The 15,951-nt window shown below is 43.3% G+C and overlaps 1 protein-coding gene across 4 annotated transcripts in view; it reads right to left on the reverse strand.

Annotated features, from left to right (window-relative positions):
- The window catches only part of GAB1 (GRB2 associated binding protein 1), a 123,852-nt gene that overhangs the window by 107,604 nt on the left and 297 nt on the right, over positions 1-15,951 (reverse strand). The gene's annotated exons all lie outside the window — the stretch shown is intronic.

The following is a 15,951-nucleotide window of genomic DNA, read 5'->3' on the forward strand; positions in this document are numbered from 1 at the left end:
GTAAAGTACAGCATACAAGGTGCAGTCGATAATATTATAATAACCATGTATGGCATCAGATGGTGTCAGACTTACTGGGTGATCACTTCATAAGTTATATAAATACTGATCACTATGTTGTACACCTGAAACTAATATAATATTGTATGTCAACTGTAATTGAGTGATAAAAAATTGTAAAAAAAACAGTAACAATAATGATACTCAGCAGTTAGAAAGGTGACAGGAAGATCCTGTAAGATCCTGTGGACAGATGGACATCATATCGTACGTAAGAGGCTGAAGTCGAGGGATGGAGATGAGAGCAGGGAGGACTGCAGGGAGGGAGGGGGGGAGGGAAGATGAGCAAACGAGTAAGGAAAGTTCTGCAGTATAATCCAGGTTCCTCGCATGGAAAATGAACACTTTGGCCCTGGCCGGTTTGGCTCAGCGGTTAGAGTGTAGGCCTGCGGTCCAGGGAGACCCGGGTTCGGTTCCCGCTAAGGGCATGTACCTCCGTTGCAGTTTGTCCCCGGCCCTGGTTGGTTGTGCAGGTGGCAGCCAGTCGATGTGTCCCTTCACGTCGATGTTTCTCTCTCTCTCTCTTCCTCTCTCTCCCTCCCACACTCTGTCTGAACAAAAAAATGGAAAAATGTCCTCGGGTGAGGATAAAAAAAAGAAAATGAACACTTTGACACAGCGATGGTTAGGGCAGAGTAAACATAAAAATGAACACTGTGATGAAGAGACACAGCAGAGTGAAGAATGATTTAATGAAACATAACAGCCATTTTCATAAGTAGCTCCCCAAATTCCTCTTCCTTTTGGGCAGAGGTGTGTCAAGATCATTCTGCCAAGGTAATTGAAAGAGATCATAAAGTACCCCTAAAGAAATAATATGTCAAAAAATATGATAGCTTTCTAGAAACGAAGTAAGTTCAGTAGGCAGCTGTATACACAACCCTTCACTTGGTCCTCTGCTAGGATTAAACAACCATTCCTACCTGGTTCCACATCTTGATCAATTTCCTAAAACAGAGTCTGTCTTGCTATCTCTCTCTTTGGTTTCTTTCTCTAAAATGGATTTTACTTTCTGAATTTTGGTTCTTATCTCCCTATCCCACCCCTTGTACATATTTACTTCCACTGGATTTTCTTCCTTCTCTCTTTTTCCCTCCATACCCTACTCAGGATTTCTCCAAGTAAAAGTTAAGGACCACCTACATCAGAATCAGCAGGGGTTTGGATTAGAAAATGTAGTTTGCTGGACCTCTACCTATCTTTACTAAAAATATCAGAAGGTGGGTAGGGCTTAGGAACCTTCATTTTACATACAGCATTGGGACTATAGTCAATAGTATTGTCATAACTTTGTACAGTGACGGACGGTTACTAGATTCATTAGTGATCACATCAAACGGACTCAAATGTTGAAAACCTATGTTGTACACCAGAAACTCATAGAATATTGTATGTCAAGTACACTTTAATTTTTTTTAATGTTTTTATTGATTTTTTTGAGAGAGGGAGATAGAAACATCGACGTGAGAGAGAAACATCGATCGGCACGCCCTCTACTGGGGATAGAGCCTGCAACCCGGGCATGTGCTCTGACCAGGGATGGAACTAGGACCTCTCAGTCCAGGGGACGACGTTCAATCCACTGAGCCACACCAGCCATGCAAGCATACTTTAATTTTTTTTTTTTAAAAAGGGGGGCATGAAAAGAACAGGGTGGAAAAATCTTCATTTCAGAAGTTACCCAGGTGATGGTTATACACACTGAAGTTTGAGGACCACTGACCCAAACCCTTGACTCTCCCCAAACCAAAGGACTCAGGGACTCTGCCAAGCTGTAAGTAAGTACCATCAGAGCATCTGAGAAGAGAGACCACAGTGGTAGTTCTCTCCTTGACTTTCCTTTTAAAACCCAGATGGAAGAAGCAAGAAAGCGTGGAGAGCACAACAGAAACTGAGTGTGAGACATCAGCATAAATGCAGACTCGTTAGCCCTGCTCTGTGGCTACTGCCAATTACAGTAGCCAGACCTGCAAGAGGAGTGATTACATGTAATTTATAAAAAGTAAACAAGCTGAGCGGCCTGTGAACAATGAATGGTGATATTCAAGCCAAGAGGTAATAAAAAGCATGAATATATGACTCAGCATCCCCCTTCCCCACCTAGACAATTGTTTGTACTCTAGCTACAATTAGCAAGGGCAAAATGAGTATTTTGGTAATGACTTAAATGACAACAGGTGGTTTGAGAGAGATTTTGTCGATCATATAAACCCGTGTCAAAGGGTCACACAGCACCAACCTCCAGTGTTCAAAAATCTCAGGCACCTTGATGACTTGCATTTCTCCACCTTATTGAAGTCAGAAAAATAAATGTTTCGTTCCAATGCTACAACACAATCCTGCACCTGAATTACGGCTTTTAATGGAAACACAGGAAAGTAAACTAAATACATAATACAGATGTAGGAACCAAGCTTTATAAAGGATGCCTCTACAGGAGTGTCCCCCAACTTCAGCACGACTGATACTTTGCCCTGGTCATTCTTTGTTGTGGGGGCTGTCCTGTGCACTGTAGCGTGGTTAGCAGCCTCCCTGACCTCTACCCACTGACAGCCAGTAGCATCCCTAGCTGTGACAACAAAAAATGTCTCCAGAGCCCGGCCGGTGTGGCTTGGTGGTTGAGCGTCGACCCATGCACCAAGAGTTCCCAGTTCGATTCCCAGTCAGGGCACATGCCCAGGTTGTGGGTCTGATCCCCAGTGGGGGACATGCAGAAGGCGGCCAATAGATATTCTCTCTAATCGATGCTTCCATCTCTCTCTCTCTTCCTCTAGCTTTGAAATCAGTAAAGAAAAAGAATTAAAAAAAAAAAATGTCTCCAGACATTGCCAAATGTCCCCGATGGGGGCAAAATCACCTCCCTACTCCCATTAAAAACCACAGAAACATCATGAACAAATTAGTAAAACAGCTCATAGAACATATTTCTGACATCATAAAAATCTCATGACATTACCAGGGACTAAAATGCAAAATCTTAATATTGTTTTGGTAAGCTACCCAAGCCATTACAGAAGTGCCACATAACAAAATAACTGCGTGGGCTCCTCACCCTTCTGGTCACAATCAGTCTGTTGAAGTGTGCTGTCAACTCTATCTCCAGAGTATTTATGTCCATTTAACAGACCAAAGTATCCACCAGGTCGAGGAGGCACAGTGCCAGGGCCCATGAGGCTTGTAAGAGCCCACAAAAAAGTGTTTTAATATTAATTTCTTTTAAAATCAGAATAAAAAATGAATATATACAGTCCCCAATTTATGATGGTTTGCCTTAAAATTTTTTAACTTTATGATGGGCAAAAGCTATCTGCCTTCAGCAGAAACCGTACTTTGAATTTTAAATTTTGAAGATCTTTTCCCAGGGTGGTGATAACGGGTACAATACTCTCTCATGACGCTGTAATGCTGGACAGCGGCAGCAACCGGTCAGCCAGGCAGACGGCAGGGTGGACGCCCCACACTCCGCAGGGGGGACACCCCACACTCCGCAGGGGGGACACCCCACACTCCGTAGGGGGCTGTGCTGCCAGTGATTTGGGATACTGTGTTCTGAACATGTTTCGGGTACGCTCGGCTACGTAATGATGTTTGGTAGGTTAGATGTATCAAATGCATTGTCAACACACAATTATTTTTAACCTATGGGTTTATCGAGATGTAACTTCTTCCTAAATTGAGGAACATCTGTATAATAATAAAACCAGCTTAGCCCTGGTCAGTTTGGCTCAGAGGCTGGAGCATTGGCCCTTGGACCGAAGGGTTGTGGGTTTGATTCCCCAAGGGCATGTACCTGGGTTGCAGGTTCAATCGATCCCCTGCTCCAGTTGGGGTTGTGCAGGAGGCAACCAATCAATGTGTCTCTCTCACATCGATATTTCTCTCTCTCTCTTCCTCTCTTCTACTCTCTTTTATTTATTTATTTTTTAATTTTTTCCCCTTTATTGATTTTAGAGAGAGAAGGAGAGGGAGACAGAGAAACATCAATGAGAACATCGATTGGCCACCTCCTGCATGCCCCCCACTGGGGATCGGGCCCACAACCTGGGCATGTGTCCTGACCAGGAATCAAACCGGCGACCTCTTGGTGCAGGGGTCGATGCTCAACCACTGAGCCACACCGGCTGGACCCTTCCACTCTATCCAAAAATCAATGGAAAAATATCCTCGGGTAAGGATTAACAACAACAACAAAATATACAAATAAAACCAGCTTAGAATATATTCTTCAAACTGGTGCAGTTGCAAAATATAATTTTTAGTCTTTTTTTCTGCAGAGGGAGGGGGGCCCATGAAGGCAAAAGTAACTGAGGTTCAAGAAAAATCACATGTGGTCCCGCCACCTCACGGGGAAATAGGGATTAAAACCAGCAAGTGTAACCAGGTGTGACAAGGGCTGCGCTGAGAATCACAGGACAACACAGGTGCTCCCCCGCTGTGTGCCTGTGTGAGCCTGAAGGTGGGGGTGGGGCTCAGGAGAGGTGGGGGGGGGGCAGAGAAGAGGCAGAAGTCAGCAGAGAAGGGAGGGCCAGGAATTCCTGGAGGAGGGACGAGCAGGGACAAAGGCGGAGTGAGAGGTCAGGGGGCCACCCTGGGACACTAAAGTTCAGGGCAGCCCAAGCAGAGAGCGTGAGTGAGAAGGCAAGACACACCTGCTGGAGACCCTGCGGTGCCAGTCACCAGGAGCCTTGCAGCCAAGACGAGGTCTGGGCACTCCTGAGGGCGCAGGAACGGGGCCGAACAGCTCCCACCGAGGACTGGCACCATCAGCCGTGTGTTCAGAGAGGCCATGGCAGCAGCCTCCACGAGGGCGGTCTGGACGGGGGTGGGGCAAGAATGGATGGAGGGCGACCACTAGCTATTGCCGCAATCCAGAAGAAAGGCAAGAACAGGGCAACGGAGGGTCAGTCTGTCAAGAGACATTTGGGAGGTGAACTGACAGGACCTGTCACCGAGTGTGGAGAATGAGGGAGGGACAACAGAGGCTTAAGCCACTGGATGAGGGACATGATGCAACAGACAGGGAACAGTAAGAGGAGCAGGTTTAGGGACAGGCTGGCAAGACCTGCTGTAGGCATGCTGACTCAGAGTCCCTGTAGGTGATCTAAGCAGGTAAGGATCTAAGCAGATCCACAGATCCAGTGGAGTGAGGAACGGGATGAGAAAGAATCTTCGGATCATCAGCCTACATATCATTCAGGGGCGTTTAAGACCCATGGATAGGCTTTGAAGGTGAGAAAACATGCAAGGCTATAATAACACTGGCGTCCAACTTTGTAAGGGTTCTGCAGAAACCGAGTGCCCAGAGCCTGTATCACATTTTCAGAGGACTTGGTGAACAGGTGAAGAACCACTAATAGTATGAGCCGGGAGAAGAGACCACCCAGGGCTACCACCAGAACCTGCAGGGACGCCCAACACCTAAGGAAACCAGAGCCTGGTATCAGGAAGACACAGGAAAGAACGTATTTTCAGAAGACGGGTTGTTCATTTCCATCAGGCGTTCCATGAAAAATAGGAACCAAAAAGTTCAAATGTAGTTCTGCTCGACTGGCAACCAGGAGGTCAATGGAGACCACAGTGGGAGCTGTTCAGACAAGAGTGGTGGAGAAGGAGCCAGGCTATATTCCATTATGAAATGAGTAGCAGGAGAGGAAGAAGGGCCAGCCAAGTGCACAAAATCGACTCAGAAGTCCGGCTGGGAAAGGGAGGAATGGAGTCTCACTCCAGCCCCATCTTGGAAAACTGAATCCATCTTGTAAGGTCCTGGTGAAATCCCTTACCACCTTCAGTAAGCCTTCAGAGGGTCCCCGACCTCACCTCCCTCTGCTGAATTCTTCTAGAGCTTTGTCGCACACCCCTGGTCATCCTGTAATCTGCAGCACCGAGTACATTCTAAATCCCTAGCAGCATGCCCTGGCCGGTTGGCTCAGCGGTTAGTGTGTTGGCCTGCGGTCCGGAGAGACCCGGGTTCGGTTCCCGTTCCCGCTAAGGGCACGTACTTCGGTTGCAGTTTGTCCCCAGCCCTGGTTGGTCGTGCGGGTGGCAGCCACTCGATGTGTCCCTTTCACATCGATGTTTCTCTCTCTCTCTCTCCTCCTCTCTCTCCCTCCCACTCTATCTGTACAAAAAAATGGAAAAATGTCCTCGGGTGAGGATAAAAATAAATAAATAAATCCCTAGCAGCAGATCAACCCCTGCAGGGTGCAGACAGCGCCCTCCTGGCCCTCCTGGCCCCCCTCTCCTGAATTCACCATGGATGGGCTCCGTGACTGAAGGATCTGACCTGGGAGGTGGAGCACGTGGCCCTGCCAGAGGAGATGGCTCACTTGTATGACCTCGGACAAATCAATTAGTCTCCCAGAGGCTAAGGTTTATTCCCTGTAAAACAAGGAGGTTGGACTCGACCAGGGGAGGCAGAGATATGTGTAACTGGAGAAGATATTCGATATAGCTATTGTTTTGGTGACACAAATCATAGAAAGTAAAACTGGATTAAAAGTCAAAGGACATTCAAACAATACATTGGAGAGAAATGGGTTACAAAAGATTGAGAAACATTGGACTAAATGATTTATACGTTCAGGTGTAAAGTTCTACAATTATTCGGTCATGTGGTTCAAGAGATTATGCAAGGTACCCCGCTGTACATTTTAGAAACAGGGAACAAATGCCATCTTTGTCCTCTGAAAATTAATATCCTATTACAAACACCAAAGGATGATAAATGAAGCCCTAATTTTCTTTGTAAACAAATCATGTGTCTACACCGTCTACTTTGGATACACCTTCTACTTTGTATGCTGTGGGTCATTATAAAAGTCACCTAGAAAAATATATTTTAAAAATATATTAGGCTTAAAAAGAGAAAAATCTGTAACAAAAATAAATTAATAAAAAAAGATATATATTAAGCTTGCTTTTCCTGTTTTGACTATTTGCTTAAATGAAGAGAGAAAAAAAGAATACTATTCAACAGCACCAATTTAATTTTGTGTCCCTTTCTTTGGAAATAAATGACCTATATATCCAGTGAAGGTTACTCAGAAAGCTTTGATTGTATGTAATAGCATCACTAGGAACAAATTAGCTTCCCAAATAGTTTGCATTCTTATTAGCTCAGTATTTCCTTTTAACTTTTTTCAACACTTCAAGCATTTAAACCTGAAATTATCAGGGAGAACTTGTAAAATCCAATACTCTTACACAACTTCGGGGTCAATTATAACTTTGCCAGAAGGAAGGAGGTTTACCTCCCTAGGTGAAATGAGGTGATCTCTTCTCATCAAACTCTATGTAACAACACTGGAATTCAAAACACAGGAGGTAGCCTTTTACCAAGTGTTTCTGTTCCCAGAGTCAAAGATTAAAGCACTTCCCTTCTGCCAATCAAATATGGGCCATCCCTCCAACCAGAAGCATTTTCATCGTGGCTACTGGGAAACTCTGGCCAAGGCACTGATGGGAATGTGTGATGAGCTGGAATTGAGAGAAAGCAAAACCAGGTACTTAATTCTTTAATCAGGTAGTCATCTCAGGGAGGAGTTCTGCTAGTCAGAAAGTGGCCTAACCACATTTCCCAATACAGTAGTAACTTAAAACTGCATTTCAGGAGAGGGAAAACAATCTACATGCCTGCGGAACATTATTCCTAGTCTCGATTACCACATTATCAGGCTAGAGATACCCCCACAAGATTCTGACACACATATTTTGTGATGCTGGTGGCCAGGGTTATATCACAGGAGTGGAAACAAAGAGGAAAAGAGCCAGGGGTAGGGATCCAGGGGACCATGAATGTTTTTACTTTTCTCCCACTTAAAAAAGTTAGCAAACAGAATTTTATAGCAATTGGCTAAACTGATGTATTAAATAATAAAAACGACAACAAAAATAGATTGAGTTCTCAACTTTCTCCTGATGCTGCTGTCCTGCATTTTCATTTCACGAAAGTGAGCCTCTTAACTAACATGATATCCATCTGCTTGTTTCATGTGTACTAGCTAAGCAATAATGACAAATATGCAATGCAACCAAGCAACCTGCAAGTTAAAATGCCTAGATGGTAACTGAATGTCCCGCCCTCTTTAGACTGGATGATGTCTTTCTGACACTTTTCTCTTCAAATGTAAAATGAAATTCTGTTGTCTTTTTCCATATATGAGGTTCTTAAAGAAGAACATACAATACTGCTTTCAAAAAATTTTAAACTACATGAGTCAAAACAAAGGAAAAATAAATTAAAAAAGGAAAAGAAAAACAATGAACTGGACAGTTAAAGCAAAGTTTAGTATTTTTCTTCCTACCAAAAAAAAAAAAAATGACCTAAGATTTTTCAAATTTAAAAGAAATGTCTGAACTCTCAATGTATTGTTTTCAATCCGTGGACCAATGGACCCAGCATAGGGAACTACCTAGCCTAAGTAAGAATTCAAAGTAAAAAGCTGGGAAACACACACACACACATACACACATGCGCGGGCGCGCCACCATAAGAAAAACTCATGGTAAATTTGGCATTCTTTCCAGTATGTAAAAAAAAAAAACTCAGCTTAAAAATATGACAAAAATGTCTGAAACATACACTAAGGAAAGAACAATTAAATGGTGTAAAAAATTAAGATAACTCACATTTCCTCTTCTAGAAGCTCTTTTCTTTGCTACTTACATCTTCATGTGCGGTTTGCACATAGCAGCCTACTAAAAACAACCACATGGAAAATTTTTGCTCCAGATAACACTGCAGGACAGGGCTTGGCAGCTACGAGTTGTAATCAGAATGCTCTGAGAGCTAATGTAACAGAGATAAGGACCTAACATGCATTTCAGTGCACAGTCTCAACTGTTTTTTACATAGCAGGCTTACGTTCAACTTCATATGCATTCAGCCCTGAGAATTTTTCTCTTCAGTTAGGGAGAATTTTGCTCCTATGAATAAAAAAATTGCTTAAAATATTAAAGAGTCTTCTTTCCAGGTAAGGCATTCTTGTATTATTAAAGGTCCTCATACATTACAAGCCTAGAATGGTCAAAACCTTCCAGTTCCTAAAATGACTTTTCCTAGTAATTCCACAGGCTTGAATTCCATCTACAATTCATTAAAACTTCTCCGGCCACTTATTTAATGGATGTAGAAATCCACAGCACAATGAGCCACTTTTCCCAGGAGTAATCGAAAGAAGAAAAGAACGCTAATTTTATTTGTGCTCTGTAGTCCAAAAGGGAAGAAAAAAAAAGGGGGACCTGGGACTTGATAAAGTTCCCTTTTTTTAGTGGACTGACTTAGAGTAAAGGAGTCACAGAAATGTGGTGACTGCAATCGAAGTTCAAATGGCAAATTCGGCTGGAGCTCTAACTTCGTGGAAATCAGCCACTGTGTTAATGCAAGGAATGTGAAATGAGAGAAACCCCTCCATCAACAGTCAGCCGGGGTTTCCTGCGATCCAATGGGGTTCTTCTCTTTCCTCCAACACTAGCTGGCAACTCCCACAGCCGAGCTAAGATGGTTTCCAAAGTCCAAAATAAGAGGCTAGCCCAAGGCGGCGCTGGCCCTCCTGCTGGAACTCAGAAGCAAATGAATCAAAGGCTCTTTTATTCTCCCTCCCACCAGAACATGCTCCCTTTCTGTTGTAAACGAGGCGCTTGCCAGAATGAATTATTTAGCTCCAAACAGACATAAAGAAATCTTAACTAACACATGTCCCCTGGAATTTTAATAAGTTCAGGTGACCAAACAAGGTGCTTTGTTTGTTTCTAGTCTGACGCATAAGATTCACTTGCGGTCGGGATCCCATCAGGAGCATGAGGTCACAGCAGAAACAGAAACTTCTGGAACCACAAGGACAACTACGTCCAGGCTCCATGTATGAACCTGGGGTGTTCTGAAGCTGTTCTCTTCCCGAGGGTGTCTAATCTCAACACAAATGCTTCGTTCTTCCTCGAAAATCAGACTTCCCTTATGATTTTGCTATTTCTGCCAAAATCAGTTCTTCCAAGAACCGAGCCTCAAACTCATATGTGAAGTTTTCCCTGGCAGCCTCCAACCCCCTCCCCTCAGTCTGAACTCTTCTTCAGCAATTATTATCGGTGTCATTTCATTTGGTGATTAGTCATATATGGCCTTATAACATGTCTTATAAAATGATTTAGGTGTACATGCAATAATTACAGTTTGTCTTCACAAACAGATTAGAAACTCCTTACGGGCAGGGAGTGGGCCTTTCCCTCCATTGTATTCCACGCAAGTCACACTACAAAAGCTCCGGAAATACCTGCTCATTTATTTATTCGGTCGACAGACATCTGTTGAGCTTCTCCGTGGAACCAGGCACTGCCCTGGGTGCTGAAGACTCAGTACCCGGCACAGAAACTGTTGCCCTGTGCTAGTGAGCCTGCATCTCTGTCAAGCGAAACGCCAGAGTCCCCAAAGACTAAACTGTTTCAAATGAACAATAAATTAAGATTTATTTCCCTAAAAGAAGGCCTACTGAGGAGCTCCACGTCTGCCTTTACCACCCAAGGGGAAATGTCTGACAAGAGGAATGTAAAACCTACAGGAGTTCAGAATGGAGATCTACTGCCCATCCCTCACACCACGTTTTACAGATAAGACGACAGAGATCAGATGAGTCAAAAGATAATGTGGGTAGTGGCAAAGTGAAGTCAAATCCTGGGTCTTGACACTCAGCCCGGGATTCCTTACACAGTAGTACAATTCACCTAAAACCATTAAAAATGTCAAGTCCTATACTGTCTACGTGCTACCTCATTTCTCCCGTTAGTCCCTGTGAGAAAATCAGAGCAGGCACTTAATGTTTTGAATCTATCACCTCTGAAAATTCCTCAATCTGCAACTTATCAAGAGCTTATCTACATTTTTTAATCCTCACCTAAGGATATGTTTTTATTTCTTTTACAGAGAGAGAAAGGAAGAGAGAGAGAGAAATATGAATGGGCTGCATCCCTTACACACTCAGACCAAGGACAGAACCCGTGATCCTTTGTCATCAGGGAAAATGCTCCAACCAGCTCAGCCACACAGGCCAGGGCCTTATCTACATGTTTTATGTTGACTCCAAAATATGGAATTTTATTTAGTCTTAAAACGTGCTTTATCATTATATTTCTTTTATATTTTTAAAGCAGACTTATGATGACAAAACACAATGAAATAACCAATTCAGCTGTCAACCAGATAATCTAAGTCTCTTGCCGTATTATATTTTGTTCAAAGATGATCTTTTTAAAGAAACTTAAAAACAAATTTTTAGAACAGAACTCTAAAACAACCCTCCAAACAAATATACCTTCCTAACAGTAATTCTGAGCCCCAAAGACATGCAGACTTAGGATCTCAGCAAGGTTTACATGGAGTGTTTTGTACTCATCATTAAGCCCAGGCATAAGGAAAGAATTAGCTATCATTAACTATCATAAAGGCTAAATACAATTGTTAGTTGATGATCTTTGTTCACAGAAACCATGTTCTTGCCACACTGGAAAAGGTAAAAAGAAAACATGTGGAATTTGAATAGAAGGTTTACTAACATGAGGATTGCAAAGGAAACATTTTTCTTCAACGGAGTAATTTTGCCACTTCAGTCACTGTAAGCAAAAGCTTCAGAATTCATTGATTGCTTCTGGTAACTTGCCAAAAGGGGCAGAAAGAGCTTCCAGACATCTTTGATGTAGTGACAATACTGAGCAGAGACTTCATGCTTAGCACAGATCCCAGGTTGTCCTTGAACCAAGGAGATGTTGCTGCTCTGGCTGCCTGTGCCCCATTCCATGTAAGACGTCAGGTGCCCACCCAGAAGACCAGGCTATTTCTATTTCTAGGCCCATTTCCAGAACTGAGGGTGTGTTCTGGAAGTCCAGACAAGAACCATCATCTTAACTGACAGCTGAACAGCAGATCCCAAGCTGGGTGCATATTATATACCCGAGAGCTGGCTGAGTTCTCGCTCCCAGGCTGGCTGGCAGCTAACAGGCCACCTTGCCCTGGTCTCCGAAGCAGGTTCTCCTGCTGAGACTGCACGCCTGCCCAGTGCTGACAGCAGGGCTACGGAGGGGCCCCAACTTGGTGTCCAGGCTTGAGGCAGGCCAGAGGGAAGTCCCTCCTGCAGAGATATAGTGGCAGCCAGCTGGCCTGAATCAACCCTTTGTTTCCAGACTTACATGTTATCTCAGCTAAAATTTCAAGTTCTGATGAAAATTCCACCATTATTTCAAATGGCTGATTTTTCTTTAAATAACTCTTTAAAAATCTGAGCGCATCTGGTGACGTGCATACTACTGAGAGTTTGTTTTTGTATCCCTTAGTGGTGGTGATCTGTACATGATTCCATTTGGATCCTTAGAAGTAAAAAGGCAGCTGTTTAATATATGACACAGGACCAAAACTACAACATAGTGGCAGCAAAACAGAAAGCAAGCACATAAAATTTCACCTCCATTTTAACTAGACTTTAAAAAAGTCACAGAGAGCCCTGGCTGGTTTAGCTCAGTGGTTAGAGCATCGGCCCGCGGACCAATGAGTCGAGAGTTCAGTTCCGGTCAAGGGCACATAACTCAGTTGCAGTTCGTCCCTGGTCGGGTCATGCGGGAAGCAACCAGTCAACACATCAATGTTTCTCTCTGTCTCTCTCTCTCTCTCCCTCACTCCCACTCTATCTGATGATAAACAGAAAAATATCCTAGGGTGAGAAATAGAAAATAAAAAATTCACAGAGAATGTAACACATACAAGAGGTTCTCACCCTTTTGCAAATAAATACAGAAAAAGTTACAAAGAGATAAAAAGGCTAGAAAACCCACCAACTACTCCAGGCTTTCCTTCTCTCACTCTCTTTTATGCCACTTTCACTCAGTTTCGGAAACTCAAGAAAAGCTTCCTTACGGGAGGAACACACCAACAAGCAAAAACAATGCTGCTTAAATTGACTGTCAGCAGTGAACATAAAATGGAGTTGTAAATGGAATGCATTGGGGCCATAACTTGAGATGACTTTAAAAATAAAACTGAAACAATCTTTTGTCACTTAAAAGCCCTTACAGATCATCTTAATCAATGTTGGGACGACCCTATAAATATTGTAAAGAGAGAGACAACTGTCAAAGTCCCATGGGCCAAATGTTTCCCAACAGAATCAATGCTCAAACTCCCTGAAATCTCATTTAACAATTTAACAAATCTAGTCATTAAAAACCATTATCAAGCCCTGGTTGGGTGGCTCAGTTGGTTGGAGAATCGCCCTGGACACAAAAAGGCTGCAGATTCAATTCCTGATCAGGGCACATACCTAGGTTGTGGATTCGATCCGAGGTCAGCATGTGGGCAGTAGGCAATCTCTCTCTCTCCCTGTTCCTCTCTCTCTAAAAATCATATCCTTGGGTGAGGAGTAAAAAAAAAAACCACAAACCATTATCAAGCAATGTCTTGCCTGTTCAGTGGCCGATAAAGTTTCCTTCAATCCAGAAAAGAAAGATTTTTACATGAAAAGAAAAAAAAAACATAGGAAATGCATAAATACATGCCTATATCTTTGAGGGTCAAAGCTGCTTTAGCAAAAGTAATCAAAACTAGATACAAAAGCCAAAAGATCAATAATCTGGGACTTTCAAAATCTTCTGGGCAACCAACTTGACAGCTAAAATACACTCAAGCTTCACCTAAGTCACCCTCTTGGACATCTCGATTCTGACTGCCACCATGCCCACTGTCTTCCTGGGTCATCCCCATGTACCCCACTAGTGTGTAGAGAAAACCATAGTATTCCTCCAGACAAGAAAAACTCAGCCTCCCTCCAGCTGTTAGGCAGATTCTTCCCCCAGTTGATGATACAATTTAGGGAGCCCACTGCCTCTCCCATGAATTCAGACTACACGGAATTTGTTCCTCAAAACATATATTTACAAAACCCACAGCACCCAGCTTGGGAGCAGTCAAAAACCAGGCTGCATGGTCGGCTCACTTTTTCATATACTTGTCTCATCTTCCCTTAGACTCTGAAAGCAACTTGCAGGGTCTTATGTTTCTTTAGCAATGCCTGTTTATTCCACACCCAAACTCTTCCTTGCATTCTGAACTAATATTCATATAGACTCCTAGAAAATTATAATCTGAAAGGACCTTTAGAGATGGTCTAGTCTGAATTAACCTTTTATAGCCCAGTCAGTCAGGCAGATCCTGGTTCAAATTCTGCCTCCAGCACATTGTGGTCATGTAGACTCTTTTCTTATCTGTAAAACAGAAATAGAGCTACCTCATAAATCTGTTGGAATGATCAAATGAAATAACTTTTAAAATTTTTGGACTTTCCTTATTTTGGGTCCTTGTTAAGACATAAGCTTTTGGCTGATTTTATTCCTGGCTTATATTATATTCAATTTCAAGTCCAAAAGGCAGGGCTTTTTTCCTACTGTGTTTCCTAATCTTATGGTGCCTACTCTAGTGTGCAGCATCTTTTGAGAGCACTATAGACCAACCATGTGAAAGAATGCATTAAACTTCTATTATTATTACCAGTTTCAATAAATGTATGTTCCTTAGTTCCTCGAAGAACCCAATCACTTAGGTTTAGGTATTTCCTAAATATGCCTCCTCAAAACAAATACACTTCTTTATCTCTCTACTCCCTCTTCTTGCACACATACATCCTTCTAAGAGCTAAAAAAAAAAAAAAAAAAAAAACCAAAAAAAAACCCACTTCCTCTCCCAAAGTTTTAGAATAAAGTTAGCATCTCTACCAGGATATTAAGGCAAACTGTGATAGGTGGAGAGACAGAATTTAGAAGGACTCAAAATATCTGGAGAATTTTCTTAGGATTTATGACATCAAATCCTTAAATGAGAATTACTTGTCTATAACAAATTCTGGCAGAGAGTAAAACTCATTGGTCAGTTATCAGTGAAGCTAAGTATTGCACTTCACTCCGTGCAAGCAGAGACTGAAAGGGTTAACTTCATTCTGATACGTGGTGTAGGTATCTTTCAACAAGAAACAGGTTCCTTTAGAAGTGCTGGCCCCTTGGAAAGTAAATTTATATTTAAGGGGGCGTAAATTTTGCTTTTGAAATATATCTTACTAGAAAAAGTTGCTCCATCTGCCAGGGCAAAAGTGTCACTTCTTTCCTCTGCAGGGGCGCAATGACCAAAGAAACAATGAGGGAGAAGCGGATCAGATCCCAGACCCCAGAAGAAGGCACAGATTTCCACCAAAGTAAGGTTAGTTCTGCCAAGCAATATTTTCCCTAACAGCTAAGACGGTTTAACACATAACCGGCATCTTGTACCAATTACACAAATACTATTTAAGCCACTCCGGTGGCTTGGGGGAAAAAACCCACAGAAATCCTTACGAGCCTCAGCTGTCCCCTCCTGTGGGGCTTGACAGCGTGTCCAAGGCGCCCTAACACCAGCCACTAGGCTCCCCCCAGCGCCTCCCTCTCGCAGCCAACTGCCATGGCTCTCGGGCCAAACTCCAATGTCACTGGATTCAAAACCGCGAAAATGTGAACCCTGCTAAGCAAACGGCAGGGCGTGTATTAACTTCTCATTCTTCTCTTTTTGCGGGTTTGAGATACTTGTGTCTAATGCCAACTTCCCAGATCCACAGCCTGCTTCCCGTAACCCACAGCAGGAGAAAGCAGGCGGGTGTGCGGACCGGGGACCTCCACGACCTCGGCGGGTTTCTCAGTGCGGGAAAGTCGGTGCCCCGCAGTCCCCCCGCGATTAGCTGCAGATCCACGGGAAGGAGAACGCTCCTCTCCCAGCCCTGCTGGAAGAAGTCATAAAATTCAGCGAGTATCGAGCTGGAAATCCCGGGCCCTCTCCTGGGCCGACGAGGCCCGCAGAGCAGGCGTCTGGAATCTGGACGAAGAAAGTTCCCCGGC

Source organism: Molossus molossus, unplaced genomic scaffold (assembly GCF_014108415.1).
Source record: "Molossus molossus isolate mMolMol1 unplaced genomic scaffold, mMolMol1.p scaffold_m16_p_4, whole genome shotgun sequence".
Lineage (NCBI taxonomy): Eukaryota > Metazoa > Chordata > Mammalia > Chiroptera > Molossidae > Molossus > Molossus molossus.